This window comes from Protopterus annectens, chromosome 6.part0, assembly GCF_019279795.1.
Source record: "Protopterus annectens isolate FY-2018-M chromosome 6.part0, PAN1.0, whole genome shotgun sequence".
Taxonomy (NCBI): Eukaryota; Metazoa; Chordata; order Ceratodontiformes; family Protopteridae; genus Protopterus; species Protopterus annectens.
Genome location: NC_056737.1, coordinates 489,607,378 through 489,622,087, shown reverse-complemented (window position 1 = coordinate 489,622,087; position 14,710 = coordinate 489,607,378). Strand labels below are relative to the sequence as shown.

At 38.5% G+C, this 14,710-nt stretch overlaps 1 protein-coding gene across 1 annotated transcript in view; it reads right to left on the bottom strand.

The window, feature by feature from the left end:
• The window catches only part of UBR1 (ubiquitin protein ligase E3 component n-recognin 1), a gene marked incomplete in the record, with an annotated part of 4,571,807 nt that overhangs the window by 942,208 nt on the left and 3,614,889 nt on the right, over positions 1 to 14,710 (bottom strand).

The following is a 14,710-nucleotide window of genomic DNA, read 5'->3' as shown; positions in this document are numbered from 1 at the left end:
AAGGGAATGACTCTTTTGAGTTGTATCTAGGATCTGACATGCATATATATTGTAAAGCCTTTGTAAGTACAAGGCAATCATGAGAAAATTGAAAACAAATTTTAAATCAACCACAATGGAAGTTTTGAATATTGTAAAGGACTAAAAAAGAATAGGAATGGTTTCTTTAGAAAAGTGAAGGGGCACATTTACTAGAAATAAATGGAATTTGTGGAAACAATACAAAAGGGAAGCCAAGAACTGAACAATTTATGAAGACATTCTTAAAGCAAGCATTAAAACAGAATGGGCAACTAACCACTCAAAGACAAATGAAAAAACAAAACAAAAGCTAATGCAGTTAACAAGGCACTTAACGATGATTTTCTTGGCAGTGTACAGTTACACTCAATAACAAACGAAATAAACTGCAGGAAACCGCCAGAAATTATTCTGTACTTAAACGTCACATTGTTGCCTCTCACTATCTCCTATTCTTAATGAAATGTACACATCTTTCCCCATGCCAGGATAGACTATATCCCAAAATGTGAACAAATACCTGTTCATACCTTGTATATATTTTTAGCCAATGTTATTATACTGCATCTAATTTAGTATAATTTAAGCTGTAGTTGTTTACTGTATTATTTTTAAAGACTGTGAAACTATTGTCCTTGAAAAATGTTTTGTAATACTTTGGAGCTTTTCTCCTGGGCCTCCAAACAAAATAGGCTCCTACCCCTGTCAGTCTTTCACAGTAACCAAATTGTAATAAGTAAATGCTATAGCACACTAGTAAACATTCCACTTTAAGAGCAGCATTCCCATCTCAAAGTATGCTGTTTAGAGATCTGTTTCAAACATTACTTGAGAAAGATCTAAATGCTCTGATCCATATAGCCACAATCTCTCTGACAGATGTATAGAAAAAATACTGAGTTAATGCATGGGTGCACCCTTGAATGATCCAATTTCCAGAACTCCTGCATCTGATTCAGGTGGATTCTGAATCAGTGGCATACATGCAAGGCAAAAATGTTTTTTTGTATAAAGATTTCTGTCTCTAGAAGTAAACAAGGACATAAATTAACTGGTTTAAGAAGTGGATCTGTTTTGCTTCCTGAAGAATATATGGGTCATCTCAAAAAGCAGATGATCTCTGAGAAGGTCAGATAAGGTTTCTTATAAATAAAAGTCAAAAGGCTGGGGGATGTTGATGAACCAGAAAGTTACCAATGTAATGATTTAAGCAAAAGTACGCAAAATTCTAATACAAGCATGAGAGCATTTAGCTAGAGTGGTGTTTGGTGGCCAGCAAGATCTGAGACTAGGTAGGGCACAGGGCATTATGGGAGAGCAAAGGTCAGGAGCTCAAGGCTGAAAGTACTGGCAACAAGCTGGATTGGATATGACAGACGGCGTTGGTCCCAATAATTAGACTGGATGGACACATGAAACAGAATAATCTCCTAAACCCAGTTCTTGATTTGGTAGTCCTACGTACACTCAGTCAACACTCATGCTCCAAGTGTGTAATAGGGAAGCTGCAGATATATACTTAAAATGGCACCAGTGTCTGGGGGCTATGCCTGCCAAAAGCAGCATGCAGACAGGAAAGGGCTAAAGGGGTTCAAGCACTGGCAGCATGCCATGTATCCTAAAGACACACTATTCCAAGCAGAAGGATGTGACCCACCATATGTCAAACAGCTGTCTGAAATTAAGGTTCTCACCTCCAAAAACCTGCAGCAAAAGCCCCAGTGGTTTCTCTTTTCTCCGAGTTATTAACACATGCTATACTTGGAAGGAGGCTGGAGTGCCATTCTCAGTCCTAAACTGAACTACCAAGAAGTAGTTAGGATTAGTGGCACAATACAGTTTAGCCTTTTCACTAGAGAAATAGTGAACCTGACATCTTGGGATGCACACCTTTCAAAGCAGCTACCAAAGAAGCACCCTTTTCTTCCACATATAGGGAGGCAGAGCATGAACTCTATCCACTGGTACGTGAAGGGGATCTCAAAATGTGCAGAAAACATGAGGATGGACTTCCAGTATGACAATTATCATACAAACAGTTAAAATAGCTCTCTCGATCCAAGAAATTGATAACAGGAACAATTAAAATCTGAAACAATTTTCCAGAATAAAACCTTGCTATTCATGAATATTAGAGATAAAATGAAAGGGGGGGGGGGGGCAGAAAAGAAAAGTACAAGGAAATGTAGTAAAAATAACATGCAAGCTGGAAAAGATCCTGAAGAACAAATGCTAGCTGAACTTGATGGCCAGTGACTGTTGCAGCACACCAATGAAATGGAAATGAGCACCAGAGAGGAAAAATAAATTATATGCATAAATAATTTTTTTTTAAATCAGTGGGACACTAGCAAATTGTATAAAGAACAATAATAAAAAGGTTGAAGAAATATAAGATAATCCAGATTATCAGAAGACCTCACAGTCATGGCCGGCCTTAGGCACAGGCCAACTAGGCAGCTGCCTAGGACACTGCTCTAGCAGGGGTGCTTTTCCAGTAATCTGGATGGTGTAGGTATGCCAGGATGGGGGCACCAAGTGGTGTGAGGGGGCACTGTGGGGCCCTTTTGCCTAGGGCACCATTTGACTAAAGGCCGGTCCTGCTCACGGTCCCTCAGAAGAAGAATGCAAAAATAAAATAAAAATTCTTAGAGCAGAAGTTATTACAAGAAAAAAATGACAATGAAACTATCTGAGCTCAAAGACAGACCTTAAGGAGATAACATAAGTTTTTCTGCCACGCCTAAAAAGATGGAAGAGAACAACCGCAGGAACTTCATAGTGCAGTGCATCAGTAAATGGAATGAGTACAGGAGAAATAAAAATCAGAGAGAGTCCACACAAAAGCTCTAGTTAAGAAAATGCCAAAAGCAACTGTAGTTGAATTTCTGTCCTATGAGCATAAGTTGTGAAAAAAAGGCAAACTTTAAAAATAGAGCAAACAAGAGTGTATGTAGATAATGACTACATATTTATAAACAACCAGAGAGCAGATGAACTTGTTTCTTCCAGTGATAAAGTGTGCAGAAAAGGCACTTTGATTTAAGCTGATGTGCCCAACAATACTTCATGAGTTCTTCCCAAGAGGGAAATACATATGTGACAGTCAAAGCAGCAATCAAGGATTTACAAGAGATGAGTAAAAACAGACGCCATACAAGAGAAAACAGAACAATTACAAGATCAGGCAAAATACAATGAACTCAACAAGGATAACCCAAGACAGCTAACAAAACCCGTCCTTGTACTTCAAAAAGAGGGATTCCTTGCAGGCAATGGTGATCCAGGGCAGGAATGCCGCAGGGAATGGAAAAGATACAGTGATACCTTTGTTGTTCATATCTGGGTAAGAATAAACAACTTAATGGGGGGCAGCAGATGAAAGTCAAAAACATTGGTTAATATGTACAGAATAAGCTATTAATATATGAAGCTATTCCACCCCCCAACTTCTACAGTTTAGATATTAGTATGTTTCTATGAAGTAATAATTCAGTTTAAGATGCATTTAGAAATTTTATTTTAGACTATGACTAAGCAATGGGGTAAACATGAGGTGAATACTGAATTTACATTGTGAACTCTTGGTAAAATGACAGCTAAGACACATTGGCAACAATCTGGGGCCTAAAGAAAAAAATCAAACCGCAAAAAGAGGAGGTCCTAGTACTTCATGGGCTACTGTACCTGCTTGTTTATTCTTATACATCCCTAATACTAAAATGCATTTATAAATCCCAATAAAACAAGTTCAGTTTGTTTTTTTACTAGACCTGGTAAGGTGAGGAACACAGGAAAAAGTTGTAAAGTTAACTTTATTGATTGAAAAAAGAAAAGGATCAGATGAAGTAAAATCTGACATACACACGCATACACAAATACATACACACGCATGCGTGTATACACACACACACACACACACAATTTCCTTCAGTCTAGATAGCTAACTACGCTAATCTTTCAGACTGTATGGGAGGTAAACTGGAGTAGTAGGACTTAAAAGAACCCACTTCAGTCATACAAGTAACTGGCTCTGTTTCAAGTATGCAATAAAGGAATAGGGGTGCTAAAAGGAGCCAAAAGAACCACATAGGTAGATGGTAAGCAAATTTAAATCTAAAATGAGAGAAAAATAGAGAAGAAAAGAATAAAAGTTTTAACTTGGTTCATATATCAGCAAAGGAAAGAACAACCCAAGAATACTTCCCCTTGCAAAGTGATATAGTTACCCTGTCTGTTGAGAGAAAATAAACTTGAAATAAAAAGAGGTAAAAAAATTAAGTTGGGGGTGTAATGACCATAGAAAAGTACTGATTTTATATGCATAGGATTTATGACAAAGGCTTAACTTGCCCACCTAACAGAAGAACGTAAGGCAGAATGTGCTAGGACAAAAAAAAATACACATTTTTTTAAGTTATCAGTGGTAACTAGTAGGGCGGCCGCGGTGGTGCAGTGGTCAGCATTGCCACCTCACAGCAAGAGGCTCTCTGGTTCGATCCTCGGCTGGGGTGTCTTCTGTGCAGAGTCTGCATATCTTCCTTGTGGTCGCATGGGTTTCCTCCGGGTGCTCCGGTTTCCTCCCACAACCCAAAGACATGCTGTAGGTGGACTGGACACTAAATTGGTCCTAGGCATGAGTGCATGCGTGTGTGCACCTTCTGTGGAAGGTTGGGCGTTGGGCTGGCAACTCGACACCATAAAGCTCGACTGCCAATCATGAGCAGACAGGTGATCTGCTGTGGTGACCCCTAACCAGGAAAAAGGCGAAAGAAGATCAGTGGTAACTAGTAGAATAGGGGATAAGAGATTTATGTCAGTCCCAAAAAGTAAAAATTGCAGTGTCAGAAGAATAAAGTAAGGAATGAAAATAAAATGAAATGAGGTTGAAGTCTGAAAAAAAAAAAGTAAGGGAGGCTTAAAAGGTAAGACAAAATAAGGAAGATCTACATTATATGGTTTCATTTCAGAATGTCAAGTTACTGAAAAACTCTATCTTCATATGGTCGAGTTTTTAGAAACTCAAAATTGTGTAGTGGAATAATAAAAAAATAAAAAAAAAAGTCAAACAACGTTCATGCAGGGGGCAAGTCCGCCTGCACCCCCCACACTACTTAAATATACCAAATCTAAGATCTCGCTACAGTGGGGAAAAGGGAAATCTCCCATTCCGCTCTGTATGCAGAATCGCAGAACAGGAGATTTCCCGTTTCCTTGCTACAGTGCAATCACGTAGATGGTATATTTAAGTAGGGAGGGTGCAGCGGAACTTGCCACCCTGCAAAAAAAACTTATTTTCAACTAATGTAAAGTCTTTTTTATCAAAACTTCACAATTTCAAGTTTCTGAAAACTCGATCATATGGTCTCGAGCATAGAGTTTTTAGTAACTCGACATTCTGAAGTGAAACCATATATATATATATATATATATATATATATATATATACATATACACACACATACATATAAAATGTTTGACTTTAATATTCAAGAATGTGAATGGACTTGTGAAGAAATTGATTAAGCAGTGTGAGATAGAGGCACAGAATGCAGTTAGAACATGAGAGAAAGAGGGGAATACTCATTGCAAAAACAAGATAACATGACTGAAGAAAAGACAGACACACAGGGGAAATATGTCATGATAAGAGGATAGAGGAGGGAGAAAAGAATTACAATAGTGAATATTCAGTGGGTATAAAAAGTGTACACACCCCTGTTAAAATGCCAAGTTTTTGTGATATTAAAAAAAAAAAAAAAAAAAAAAAGAGAGAGAGACCACAATAAATTTCAAAACTTTTCTCACCTTTAATGTGACCTATAATCTGTACAATTCAACTGAAGAACAAACAAATATGTTGGGGGAAAATATAAAAAATAAAAAATGTACAATAAGCCGGTTGCATAACTGTGCACACCCTTAAACTAATACTTTGTTGAAGCACCTTTTAATTACAGCATTCAGTCTTCTTGGGTAGGAGCCTATCAGCATGGCACATCTTGACTAGGAAAATATTTGCCCACTCTTCCATACAAAAGCACTCCACATCTGTCAGATTGCGAGGGCATCTCTTGTGCACAGCCCTCTTCAGGTCACTCCACAGATTTTCTATTGGATTTAGGTCCGGCCTCTGGTTGGGCCATTCCAAAACTTTAATTTTCTTCTGGTGAAGCCATTCTTTTGCTGATCTGGATGTATGCTTGGGGTCATTGTCATGTTGAAAGGTGAAATTCCTCTTCATCCTCAGCTTTCTAGCAGACTAGCAGCAAGGTTTTGGGCCAAAAGTGACTGGTATTTATAATTGTTCATAAGTCCCTCCACCTTGACTAAAGCCCCAGTTCCAGCTGAAGAAAAGCAAACCCAAAGCATGATACTGCCACCACCACCATGCTTCACCGTGGGGATGGTGTTATTTTGGTGATGCAAAGTGTTGTTTTTGAGCCAAACATACATTTTGGAATTGTGGCCAAAAAGTTCAACCTTGGTCTCGTTAGACCATAACACATTTTCCCGCACGCTCTTCGGAGACTTGATGCATTGTTTTCTAAGTTTTAGCTGGGTTTTTCTGTGTAAGAAAAGGTTTCCGTCTTGCAACCCTACCCCATAAGCCAGACATATGGAGAACATGGGAGATTGTTGCCATGTGTAGTACACAACCAGTACGCGCCAGAAATTCCTGCAGCTCCTTTCAGTGTTGATGTATGTCTCTTGGCAGCCTCCCTGACCAGTTTTCATCTGGTCTTTTCATCGATTTTGGAGGGACATCCAGTTCTTTGCAACGTCACTGTTGTCCCAAATTTTCTCCACTTTTTGATGACTGTCTTCACTGTGTTCCATGGTATATCCAATGCTGTGGACATTTTTTTGTACCCTTCTCCTGACTGATACCTTTCAACAATGAGATTCCTTTTATGCTTTGTAAGCTCTCTGCGAACCATGGCTTTTGCTGTTGCAGGCAACTGAATAAATGTCAGGAAAATCCTACTAGGACAGCTGAACTTTATTTGGGGTTAATCTAAGTCTCTTTAATTGATGGCAGGGGTATACCCAAGAAGAATGAATGCTGTAATTAAAGTAAAAGGTGCTTCAACAAAGTATTAGTTTAAGGGTGTACACACTTATGCAACCAGTTTATTGCACATTTTTTATTTTTTATATTTTTTTCCCCTAACAGATTTGTTTGTTTTTCAATTGAATTGTTGAATTGTACAGGTTTATAGGTCACGTTAAAGGTGGGGAAAGTTTTGAAATAATTTATTGTGGTCTCATTTTTTTTTATCACAAAAACATGGCATTTTTAACAGGGGTGTGTACACTTTTTATATCCACTGTACATTCGCCCCCAAAGACCAAAATAGGGGAACTGAGAGCTATAAGGGGGAAACACTTAGGCTTCAGCAAGGGATATTAATTACAGGAGGTGAATGGAATTTGATATACAGTAAAGACATCATGTCTGAGGGGACATACTACAGCAAGTGAAGAAAGATTCCATGAAAAGATATTCAAAGACTATGGGATAGTATATGTCACTAGAAAACTACCAGGACAGAAAGGATACAAGCACTTTTAATGGCAATACAAAAACTAAGGTCTACAGGACAGAATTTACATTTCAACAGAGAACAACACAGTCAGACAATCACACTGTCTGATCATGCACTAAAAATGTTAAAATTTTAAAGTTAAAAGGGCTAGCCAACCTGAAGCATTTAAGCACTGTTGTTTCCCTACACATCCAATGAGAAGGTAAATATTTTGAGAGCAGGTCCAACAAAAATTAAATATAGTTTTGACTTGGGGGGGGGGGGTGCAACAGACTTGAATGGATGGGAGAAATTGAAGGATACTCTTAAAAGTATGGCTGTGATGAAGGAAAAGGAGGAATGGGAGGGAAGTAGTGAAAGCTATATGAAAGGGCTTGAAACAATTAAAAGAGGGCCTGAGAAGTTAGGTCAGATAACAGAATTAGAACATTAGCAGTTTGGAAAGGGCTAAATAAAAAATGGAAAAGCGCTTAGCGAATTTAAATACATATAGGAAAGCAGCACTGAAATAATGCACACTGACATGAACCCAAAGAAAACTCGACTATTTGCCCAAAGGCCAGGGATACAGAAAGTACAAAAAACATATAACTAAACTAAGAAACCTAACCACAGGTAGGACAGAATCAGACCCTACATCAATCTTAGACACATTTAGGAAGTACTATATCCAGCTGCAAAAAGGTGTTGGGGGGAGGGGGGGAAATGGTTGAATCAGGAAATAAGAACATTTTAAGGGGAATCAATGGCACCCAGATAACAGAATTAGAAGGCAGGAATTCATGGAAAAGATAACCTCATAAGAAATTCAGAGGGCAATAAACTACCAGGCTAAAGAGAAAACCCCAAGGATGGAGTGAATGCCAGTGGAAATCTTGAAATAGGAATAAAGCTAAAATATATAACATACATTTTATTTAACAATACTCTAATTCCAGTGGGAGGAAATATTACAAAGTAGTGGAAAATGGCAGTAATGACAGTGATCCCTAAAAATGAGAAAGACCCAGATGGCACAGGCTCGTATACACTAATTTCAGCATTAAATCAGAATCAGTTGTTTAAGTAAACTTACCATAACAGTGGGTGTTTGAATAACCACTGCTACAAGTAGCCTTAGCTACATGGTTTATATCCTGCCAAGGATATAACATCTGGCCAGCTTCCAAACCTGCAGGGCACTTTCCACGACCAAACTGTCAATCAGCTCAAGATGAGTTGACCAAAAAGACGGGCTTTTAGCACCAAGCCATTCACAGCTTTCATGTCAGCAGAGAAAGGGAGGATGAGCACTGAAAGAACAATGCTAGACACAAAAGCAGTATTCATACCCAGGCATTACGATACACCAAAAGACAAGGGGAATGGAGGGAGGGAACTGCTACTTCAGTACTAAAAATTCAAACATCTAGAATTATGGTAAATTTACTTACACAACTGTACTATGTTTACCATGCTGATCACTGCTGCAGTAGCCTTAGCTATATGGGTAGATTAACCTAGCTTACTACATTTGGGAGGTGGAAGGGGAAAGGTCAAGGAGCCTCTGGAAAATGCTCCTAGCAAAGCCTTCTCTAGACCTAGAGAAGGAATCAAGCTTGTAATAGATTGTAAACGTATGCATAGAGGATCAAGTTGCTGCTTCTTGAATACTTCTAGAATCCAACCCTCTCCAAAAAGCCAGAGTTGTCTGTGAACATTCAAGGTATGGAGAACCCTTTCTCCTTCACTTTTAGTTTCAAGGAAGAACACAGGGAAGTAAACAGTTTGGCTTAAAGTAAACTCAGGTTATCGCGTTAGGCATAAAAAAACTAATTAGTTCTCAGAGAAACCCAATCTCTGGGGAAAATAAGATAGGGTTGACTCACCATAACAGCTTGCAACTCAGACACTCCTGTTGCAGAGGTCAGAGTAATCAGTAGAACAGTCTTCCATGTTAAGAACCTCAAGTCAGGCGGATTAGCACATTCAAATGCTGCAAGTGTTAGCTTCTCTATCTTAAAATTAAGATTCTCAAGGTGGGGAACACTAGTTTTTTTTTAAGGCCTTTTATGCAAAACCCTTTTGAAAAAACATTTTATAGATTCATAGGCAATTACACAGCAAGCTGCCTTTGAGGGCCATTTTAAGCTTAGCAAATTTCCCTTTTTGTGCTCAAATTAACCTATTCCATTTGCTTAGAGATTGGCCTTACCCATCCCATGGTCATTAATTATATTCATCCTCTAATGAGACTAACTGGGATCAGGGCTGGCCTTAGCTGAAACGGCACCCTAGGCAAAGTACTGCTTTGGCACCCCTCAAGCCCCACCCACACCAAACTCAAGGAACACCTCTATTTGAGCCACGCCCACATGTGGGTCACTCCCACAAAACCCATTCCAGTTCTTTCAATGTTTAAATGTATGAAAAAACGGTCATACTGTAACAGACACCTTGTAGTGTAGTTGACTGCAACTGAAGGCTGAATTCTCCTTAATAAACTTGCTTGATCTGTTGCTAGTGTACAAGACTGAGATTGTGACAGCCTCAGGGTACAAAAAATGCATGTGGATTTAAAGACAAGATTATTGCCTGAACACCAGAATGTCTGTAAACGACTTGAAATCAGGGCTAAATAGAAGACTGTCACAGCCGGACTGAAAGCCAACTATTTTCCTTCATGCCAATACAACATTCTCATGATATGCACTCATATAGAAGCCACATGCCTTGCACTTTACAGATCCTGTAAACAAGCTCTTCAAGTATAATGCAAAGTTTATTTTGAGTTTCTGGTCCTGCAATGAATAAACAAAGGCCAGCTCTTGATTATGGCAATTCAGTTGTGCTACCAATGAAGTGATTCACATGATTATAGGATACTAGGCTACTGGCACGGAGGCCCTAAAGCCTAGCTAAGTATTTCATCCATTTGCCAAACAATACACAATGCTGTAACTATTCTGAAATCTTTATGTTTTACTTTAAAATACAAGAATGGCAGTGTGTTTTATCATTACTCCATTACAAAAACTGAAAAGAAAATGACATGGGAGCATTTCTGCATCGATATTATCAATTAAACAATACATTATAACTGCCTGAAATATGGAGTTCCATAATGCTGACAGTGAATGTACCAAAAAACTTAACAAATATATCCATGTCTTTCTATCTCTATCTATAACACAAAGACATGCATCATGAGTGTTTCTACCCAGGCTGCCACTGAAAATTGGCCTCGGAATGATACAAAAAAATCCATATTGCTAGACAAAACCATTTCTGTCATCAGCAGAACCACCACAGCAAGCCACAGAAGTTCTAGGCAGGTATTAAACTCCTCAACCCAAGACAATATACTACTCCAACCCCCTCATCCCCTAGCCAAAAAGTGCCAGAGTCCATTGCCAACACCTTCAACAGTTTCTTCACAGAAACCATCTAGGCCCTTGCTAGCAAACTTAAACCCAGTTGCCCTAATGCTGAAACCCTTAAACCCAGTGACAATCTCCTTTAGCTTCCAAAACGTTCCGACTTCTGTCATTACAGCACTATTCACAAAACTCAAACCAACCACCCTTTCAGCTGACCTCCTCCCTGCAGACTACCTACTGATGTCATAGCATACCCTGTCACTATTTTGATGAACAGAACCATAACTGAAGCCTCTGTCGGGAATCATACCACTCCATAAAGGTGGCAGCTCCATTCAACTGTCAAAACTACATACCAATAGCTATCCTATACCCTCTGGCTAGAGTTATGGAAAAGTGTATCCATAAACAACTCTTACATTAACCTATTCAAAATAATCTTCTGGCCAACTCCCAGCACGGATTTAGACCACAGCACAGTACCACCTCAGCCCTCCTCTCCTTTTCTAATGTCAAATTCCAACCGTAACAAACTATCTTCTGCACCGTTTCTCGATCTTTCCAAGGCCTTTGACAGTGTTAACCACCAGTTACTCTTACTTACCCTAATTCAGTAGGCAAAACCAAGAATTCGCTCCCATCTGAATTTACTCTGAACCCCTCCATTAATCAGTTAAAAAAAAATCTAAACCAGTATTTTAAAATTCACTGGGCATGTCCTTGCTCTAAACCTGGCTAAAGCCTCATCCACTTCCATATCCCTGCAATTTTATTCATAGCAACCACCCTCTTACACTAAAAGGTTTGAAAAGAGAAACCAATATCTTTGCAGATACTCTGTATTTAAGCTGCACCTATAGGTTTGATAAGAGAAACTAACATATTTGTATATATTTCTGTATATAATCTGTATTCTTCATAAGCTTGAAATGCGAGTCTAACTTGTATGTTAATACAATGTTTGTGCATATACTGTAACTTGCTTGTCTTTGTAAGTTTGGAGCTTTTCTCCCCTGGCCTCTGCTGAAAATGGACATGTATCCAGTTGGACTATCCCAGTCAACAAACTTAAAATAAAATAAATAAAATAAAAATGAGCAGAATATTTACATTTTGCCAGAGCCAAGAAGGACAATAGTGCTAAACCAGGGGTCAATTTGCAGTTACCCGTACATTCAAATAATGTTTGAAATGTGCAAGATCTATACCTTTCTCCATTTTCTTTGTATAGCACCACACCACTATGATATACTGCTTTTTGTCTTACAGCATGTGAAAATTCAGTAAATCCATACTCAGGAATAAAAATACTCATAGCATTAGGAAATTTAAAACACTTCTCATCATTAAGTCTCAATTCACTTAGTAAGTACCCCAGGTAAGTACCAATTTCAAGTGTGATACAAGACTGTATGGCTAGGAAAGTCAAACAGTAACTAAAGGAATTAGAAAAATCACGGTAATACTCTGTCCAGATAATGTTTACAAATTAAATTACAACAGCGAAAAGAACAGCAACAATAAGTCAATAGTAGACAACTATATAATGCCCATAAGAAACAGATCACGTGTCAGCAGAAAATCACTAGTATGAGCCCATCAACATAACAGATTGTCTTGATACAGTGCATAAAGGCACATCACCTCCAGTGGTTAAACACATTCAGCAAAGCCCTCTGTATACATTTACTATATAAAAAACATATAACAAGACTCCTGGTGTACTGAGCTGTGTTTTTTTTCCTTATTTACTACATGGATTGTTTTTAAACTTCCTGGAAAAAAGAAAATGTTTTGACAGCTGCTCATTTATCAACATTCTGAATATAATTAGGAAAAACATTAAATAAATAAGAATGCAGTTCTTAACCCTGACATTATGCAGCACTTGTCTCATGTCAGATTATTCTTTGGTCTAAAACAGCTGTTAATGTCAGACCAGTAGGCAAATTTAGCTGCACAACCTTTAAAAATACTGCATGCAACTTCAGCAAAGCATTCTAACACACTGAGAATAAAACTTACCATCTACTTTGGCAGTGATTTGAGGTGTGTGTATGAGAGAGACAGAGAGAGTAGTCTTACACATGAAGTACTGTACACCCTTGAAAGCTTGAGAAAGTTCCAGCTGAAATATGAATGTTCATCTTGCTCCCTGAATTTATCTCTAAACAGTTTGTAATTACTTTTTATCCAACTACTATCATTTATTTCATCAAATGCATACCTGGAACTCAACCAGCTCTGTTGGGATTTCAGAGAGATCTGTGTATTAAAACAGAAGCTTTCTGGATGCTAGGTTATTCTTGTTAAATAAAACTTTAGAAGAAATCGTGAAAAAGCTTATCCCATGGAACTAGTGAATTAAAAATGGAAGTATGGCATTTTACAACACCAAGAGACTTCTAAAACTGTATCTTTCTAAAGCATCGCAAGAAACTGCTGATGAATGCTCTTGACTAAGGAAAATGACATAATAAAATGGTCTGGAATCCTAAAAAAATTCACTCTTTATTAAGCAAAGCACTACTCTGAGCTTTCTCTTGAACTATCATGGCTGTTACATATTCTCTTCAGGTGATTTGTAAAAAAAAAAAAAAAGAGAGAGAGTGAAAGACAAACTGCTACAGAAAAAACGGTTGTTTACATCACTAAACACTAATGTGTCCAAGTCTGGAATGTTTTAATCCACATTATACACTTATATACAGATTTTTCAGAGAAGAAACTGTCATCACTATGATAAGAATGTAAACACTTTTCCGACTAAGCATTTATAGATTAAGAATAAAAAAAAAAATCAAAAAGAAGCAAAGACAGCTCCACTGAAAGGTACAGCAAAATAAAGGAAAATGTCGAAGCAGGAACTAAACAATAACTAAAAGTGCGTTTATTCTGTGCACCATTGGTCTTATCCAGGATTGTATTCACCCCTATGGATGAACTCCATTGTAAATTGGCATCTCTCAGTGTAAGACATCTGTCTATAATAGAGGTTAAACTAAATTGGCCTCTCCCATCCCAGCTGGGATTACAATGTACATATCTCTGAAGTTCCATCACATTACAGGTGCACAGCTACTCTACACCTCCCTCACCCACCCCCGAAAAGTACAGTTTTGTACCTACCATAAATGTAGATGTTCGAGGATCCACATTGCTGCAGTCCTAACTATTGGGTAGTCCGCTGTCCAGTCGGCCCGAATACCAAAGTATATGGCTGACGTCGGTCAGGGCGCATTAGACTGACGTCAGTACGTCAGGGTACTAATGCGCATGACCGACGTCATATCCTCAGTCTTTTCTTGCCCCAGATGTCAGAAGACCCTAAAAAGACAAGGCCTAATATACCTGCACCAAAAATATGTACAATATATACAAAATTATCAGCATATAACCTCACCTACACAACCACCCCTAAACACAGAGGGGAAGGAGGGAGGGTAAATTGGACTGCAGCAATGTGGATCCTCGAACATCTACATTTATGGTAGGTACAAAACTGTACTATGTTCTTCATTCCACATTGCTGCAGTCCTAACTATTGGGTAGAATCCCAAAGCAGAGGTAAGGGAGGCTGGCAAATCATAAAGAAGCAGGAGCTGACAACATGCCTTGCAAAATAGCTGTGGCAAAACCAGCCCTAGACTTAGAGTAGAGAGGAAGGTGATAATGCTTAGAGAAAGTATGCACTGAACTCCAAGTAGCTGCCTCCAAAATATCCTTAGTTGCCACCCCTTAGAAATGCTGTTGAAGTGGCAGTAGCCCTAGTGGAATGAG